The 6,001-nt window shown below is 36.6% G+C and overlaps 1 non-coding gene across 1 annotated transcript; it reads left to right on the forward strand.

Annotated features, from left to right (window-relative positions):
• Positions 1 to 3,844: 3,844 nt before the first annotated feature.
• Positions 3,845 to 3,951, forward strand: LOC122125952. The gene has a single exon (XR_006150813.1). It is a non-coding gene; the product is annotated as a U6 spliceosomal RNA (small nuclear RNA).
• Positions 3,952 to 6,001: the final 2,050 nt, after the last annotated feature.

Below are 6,001 nucleotides of genomic sequence, written 5' to 3' on the forward strand. Positions count from 1 at the left end.
GGTGGGTCTGTGTAGTGTGGGTCAGGGCGGGGGCAGTATATTGCTCAGGTCAGAAGTGACTTCATCCGGTGGGTGCCAGTGGCTCACGCCTGTAATCCTGAAGAGGCTGAGTTCTGTGGATCACGGTTCAAAGCCAGCCCAGGCAGGAGAGTCCATGAGACTCTTATCTCCAATGAACCACCAGAAAACTGGAAGTGGAGCTGTGGCTCAAGTCGTAGAGTGCTTGTCTTGAGCTGAAGAGCTGAGGGACAGTGCCCAGGTCCAGAGTTCAAGTCCCAAGATTGGGGAAAAAAAAAAAAAACCAAAACAGAAGTGACTTTATCCAAGCCAGAATGCACCTAGTTGGTCCAAGATGTGAGGTTCCGTCTCAGCCCTGGGGCCGCTGGTCTTGTCAGGAAGCTGCATCTGCTAGGGATGCAGTGGAGATGGCGGCGGTCCTGGGCCTTGGGGCCCTCTGGTCTCTCGGGTGGGAGGAAGCCTCTCCAGGCGTGGAGGACTCAGCCCAGCCGCTGCTCAGGGTGGGCGGGGCGCTCTCGGATCCTCTGTGTCTGAGCACAGCAGGCAGCTGTGGGGCGTCCTGGTGTCATTCCTTGTATCTTAAATGAAGAAATGCTGGCTTGATTTATGCAGATTCTACTTGTATAGATACACCTAAAATCACTCGCCAAGTCCAAGAGCACATAAATCATATGCACATCACTTTTTTTTATTTTGTTATAATTGTGTTATACACATTTATTGACAGGTTACAAATTATTCTCAAATTTTATTGCATTAAAATACTTTCTTTTTTTTTCTTATTTTCTTAGCTAGGAAATCAGCAAGACCTCAGTAAGTATTCCTCACATAGGACTTTTCAAATGGGTTGGTGAAATGTTGAGCTGAGCTCCCATCTTCTGAGGACTCACACTTCTGCTTAGGAATTGATGCTGGCTGTTGGAAAAGAGCTCAAGGAAGAATGTCATTTAAAGCCTTATAACTTCATTCTGCACCAGGGTATTTTCTTGCTACTTTGTTTGTTAAGAGTGTCTACAAGAACAAGCATTCCCTGGGGAGCAGGGAGATGCCATATGAGGTTTTCTTACTGAGATTTCTGAGTGAATTGCTATCACTTGTACTGCATTTTGCAAATCAAATCTGTCAAAACCGTTTTAAGAGATAAGAGGAGTGGTAAAGGAACTTATAGAGATAAATACTTCTTCAACATATTTGGTTCCAAGCATTCTGTCTAAGGCATATTCAACAACTAGTGAAACTTGTGTTGTCTGTAGCTATGTGTCCTTCTCTATGTGTGCATTTATACATGTGTATAGGTATGTGTGTATTTTTGTGTACAGTAACATGCATGTCTACATATAGACGGGCATATACACACATATATTCATATACAAATAAATATACATATATAAATATATGTGCATATATATATATATATATATATATATGTATATATCAGTTGTTCATTGATTCAATCTAGAGTTCCCAGCATATTGCCATTCTCACAAAGTGTACATGGTAAACTGCTCTGAGGATATTTGTTGTATGATAGGCATCTTTTGTACTCACTTCCCCCATTAACCTTGTTTTTCATCCCTGAATATCTTCTGTCTACTTTCCATAGGTTAGCATTGTTTTCATTATATGTATTCACTGATAATAGAAGAAAAAATTTGTTTGTAAAAGAAAAAGAACTTTTAGGTCAGAGATTAAAAGTATCCTAACGTCTCAATGATTCCTTTGAGATAAAATTTGTAATAGTAGTAAAAGTGAAAAGGAATTCCTAGATCTGTTGTTTTGCCAGTTAGAATAGGAAAGAATAACATCATGTCACTGTAATAACTCTTAAAGAATGCAAGGGTAACTGATGGTCGCTATCATGTTTCCACAACACCAGTGGATTCTGAAGGATAACAGTAGACCAGCAGAAATTCTAATTACCAGATATGGAGCATGAAAGAAAAGGAGAGGAAATGAGACAGTGAAAGAGAAAGAGAAATATCACAATACTGAAAGTGCATAACAGATAAACAAGAGCTGTATGAGAATATTCATACTGCTATCTTTAGACTCTACATCTACATTTGGAGGTATTTAATGTATGATAACCCATCAACATGAAATATAAAGTTATTTTGATAAAAATAAAAATGATTCAGAAGAAATTATGAATGCAAAAACAATCTTCACAGAAGCAAATTCTCAGAAATATTTCATCACTTTGAAAAGGATAAAGTGGCTGAAGTTAGTAGTATGACAATTCACAAAGACATAAAAGATATTAATATATTTCATTATATATCCCAAAGAAGAAAGCAATTATTGTTTAGATGATTTTTTAAAACACAGTCTCTCAGGTGTTGGGAAGGTGGCTCAGTAGTAGAGTGCCTGCCTTGCTTGCACTGGGTTTGATTCCTCAGCATGACATAAGCAGAAAAAGATGGAAGAGTGTTGTGGCTCAAGTGGTAGCGCTAGCTTGGAGCTGAGGGAGAGCACCTAGGACCCAGAGTTCAAGCCCCATGACCAGAAAAATCAAAATATAAAACAAAACACAGTCTCTCACTTTTGTGGCCTCAACTCTGTAATATCACTGCTTCAGCCTAGGGCTAAGGTTTTAGGTGTGGATATTTATCAACACTCCTGATTCAGACTCTACTTAATCATTTTTTAAATACATATTTTGTTCTTAATTTTCCTCTTTGTAAATTCACTTGCTCTATAAAAAATGGTTTGGCCATCCCAGTAACCTTCTCAATGTACCTCCTAATGACGACTTTCAAAAAGTTGTATTATACTACAAGGAAAACAATGCTATAAATAAGGAAAACCAATAACAAAATATTAATGATTAAAATAAAAACTAAAATAATTATCAGTGTTTTCAGTATTTGAAGGGTATTGCCTATTAGATTTTACTATTTTCTCATATCCCTGTACATTTAAAACAGGTTAAGGTTATGATATTCAACAAGAGGTTTTTAGGTTATGAGTAATCTTTAAAGTTACCCACTAAGATTAATATTTAAGTCTCATCTAATCATTTGTATATGTCTTATATCATCATTTGTTCCTCGCTAACATATAAAATAAGGAAGCCAGGGGCTGGGAAGGTAGCTCAGTGGTAGAGAGCTTGCCTTGCATGCTTGAGGCCCTGGGTTTGATTCCTCAGCACCACATAAGCAAAAAAATAAAAACCAGAAGTGGCGCTGTGGCTCAAGTGGTAAAGTGCTAGCCTTGAGCTGAAGAGCTGAGGGAGAGCGCCCAGGCCCATAGTTCAGGCCCCCGACCGGACCCCCAAAAAATTTTTAAACATAAAATAAAATAAGGAAGCCCTATAGTTTTAACAAAAACTTTGTAGTTAATAAAGTCTTAACTCTTTATATTCTGCTTCTTTACACAAAGACTTGGCAACTTCTCATTAGTAATGTTCATATAAACTCTGAAATATACATACATAGTAGCATATGTCTGTTACCACAAATCTTAATTACTTTAACGAAAAGTTTTATTACCTGCCAAACAGTCCTTGTTTTAGCATATATAAGCAAATTCCCAAAATATATTTAAACCATTAAAACTTTTAACTAAACTTAACACTTGCTGCAGTGTTCATTATGACAGGTGCCTTGTATAGAATAATTGAATTCCTCCTCCTACACATCTCTTGAACAACAAATATCTGGAATTATTTTGTTTTTGACCTGTCCATCTTGATTTTATTCTTAAATATGTGCTTATGTAAGAAGTATATGGCTCTAAAGTTTCATGAAAATTCTTTTAAACTTACTTTTTGTTGAATTGTCTAGTTTAAGAAAATCAATTACACTTTATATATAAAACATGTTCTATGTTCCATTCAGCATCACTTACTCTAACATTGGAACGATACAGAGAAGATTTGAATGGCCCCTGTGCAAGGATGACAGGCAAATTCCTGTACCATTCCATACTTTTACAACAAGAGATGCTGGAGGGGATGTGGCCACAAGTTAACTGTACTGCACTCTTGGTGGGAGTGTCAACTTGTTCAACCACTTTGGAAAGTAGTATGGAGGGTCCTCAAAAGACTTCACATAGAACTCCCCTAAGACACAGCAATCCCACTTTTGGGCATTTACCCAAAAGATCACAAACAAGACGGTACTAAAACTACCATCACAATTATATTTATTGCAGCATTGTTTAAGATAGCTAAGATACAGGACCAACCCCTATGCCCCTCATCAGATAAATAGATCAAGAAAATGTGCTATTTATACCAATGAAATTCTATGCCTCCATGAGAAAGTATGGCATCACCCAATTTGTTAGAAAATGGAAAGACTTTGAAAAAAATTATTAAGTGATGTAAGCCAAGTCCAAAGAAACATAGGTCACAGGGTTTCCCTAATTTTTAATAACTAATATATCTGGAATAAGTAGAAAAGGTCAAAATCTATGCACATATGACCAGATAAGATGTTGTTAAGGGAAATGAACCCCCATATAGGAACACAACTGTTTTTTCTTTCTTGCTTGCTATTATTCTAACGTACTTATAACAGGCTATGTGATTTTTTTTTGTTTCTTTATTTGTTTCTCCCCCATGCTATAACCCCTGTTGTCACTGTATTTGAATTTGGTGTGCCCACCTCTTGTACATACGCTCCTGTAATTTGGGGAGGGGAAAGAAAAAAAAATGCTGAAATAGGGATTCGGGTTGACCCATTGTAACAATGACATGCACAAGACACTATGTTGAAAACTGACCTTTACAATTTAGGCAGGGGAAGTGGGGAGGGGAGTGTACTTGTAGAGGTGGGAGGGAAAGGACGGTAGAGGGAAAATAAAGGAGGATGTAACAAAGCTTGTTAGGAAATGTACTCATTACTTGCTCATGTAAATGTGACCTATGTGTACAGTATTTTCAAAATAAAAAACATGAAAATGTTCTGAGATGAAAGAGTTTATTTCCTTTATTTTACTCATATAATATGGCTAACAAAGAAATTAATGCAAAACACTGGTATGAAGGTATTTTGAATGAATGTGTGTGTGTGCACGTGCACGTGTTCTCATGCACTTGCATGTATGTTGGTGTGCTCACAGTTTGAAAAAAGGGCGTCAAAGTCTTGCTAGGCCTGCTCTCTAGATTGGTGAGCTACTATATGAGCTACATCTCCATTCCTGGCCCTTTGCTAACATTAAAATTTTTGAAAAATAATCTCATGAATTTATTTTGTCCTGATTGGCTTCCACTGTTATCCACAGATCTCTGGATCCTGAGTAAATATGCCAAGTAGTTAGGATTACAGGTGTGACCAACCAGCACAAGGCTTTCAGAATAATTTTAAAAGTGGAAGAAAGTTTACTTCACGGGGGCTTGTTTTATCATCTCCTACTTATAAAGCATTTTGGAGTGATTAGTTGTGATTTTTTTTTCGTTTTTTGGATTCTTAAGAAAGTGATGATATTTAAAAATTTAGTACTTTTTAAAATGGAACCTGGAAAAATGGGACATAATATATTTGTCTCTCTTATAAGCTCAGCTCTGTGCATGATAACCCAATGTCACCAACACAGTCTGTGCTGAAGACAAAATGTAACAGAAAACAATCACCACTGCCAATAATTGCTATGGTATAATTTCTTGGACAATATGAACATTGAATAGAGAGTGTAAGAGAATGGAGAGATTTTACCTACCTTTTGTGTATTGCTGAAAGACTTTTGGAAACTTTGACTCATTTCCTTCCTCACAGTGTGTGCTTGGGCCATGCACTTATTGCCTTTAATTACAATTTTTCCCAACACTAAAATGGCAATAACATTAGCATTATAGAAAATGTTATCTTAAGAATTAAGGAAATTAAAACTTGTGAAATACTTAACATAAATTTCCATGAATGAGTTTTAAGTTTAGCCAGCAGTTTTTTTTAAAATACTAAAAAGAATGCGATAAGTATTACAGAAATCATTGCATATAGTGAGCAAACAGAAGTAATGTTATCTATTGACCATGCTC

Source organism: Dipodomys spectabilis, unplaced genomic scaffold (assembly GCF_019054845.1).
Source record: "Dipodomys spectabilis isolate Male_0828 unplaced genomic scaffold, ASM1905484v1 ptg000268l, whole genome shotgun sequence".
NCBI lineage: Eukaryota > Metazoa > Chordata > Mammalia > Rodentia > Heteromyidae > Dipodomys > Dipodomys spectabilis.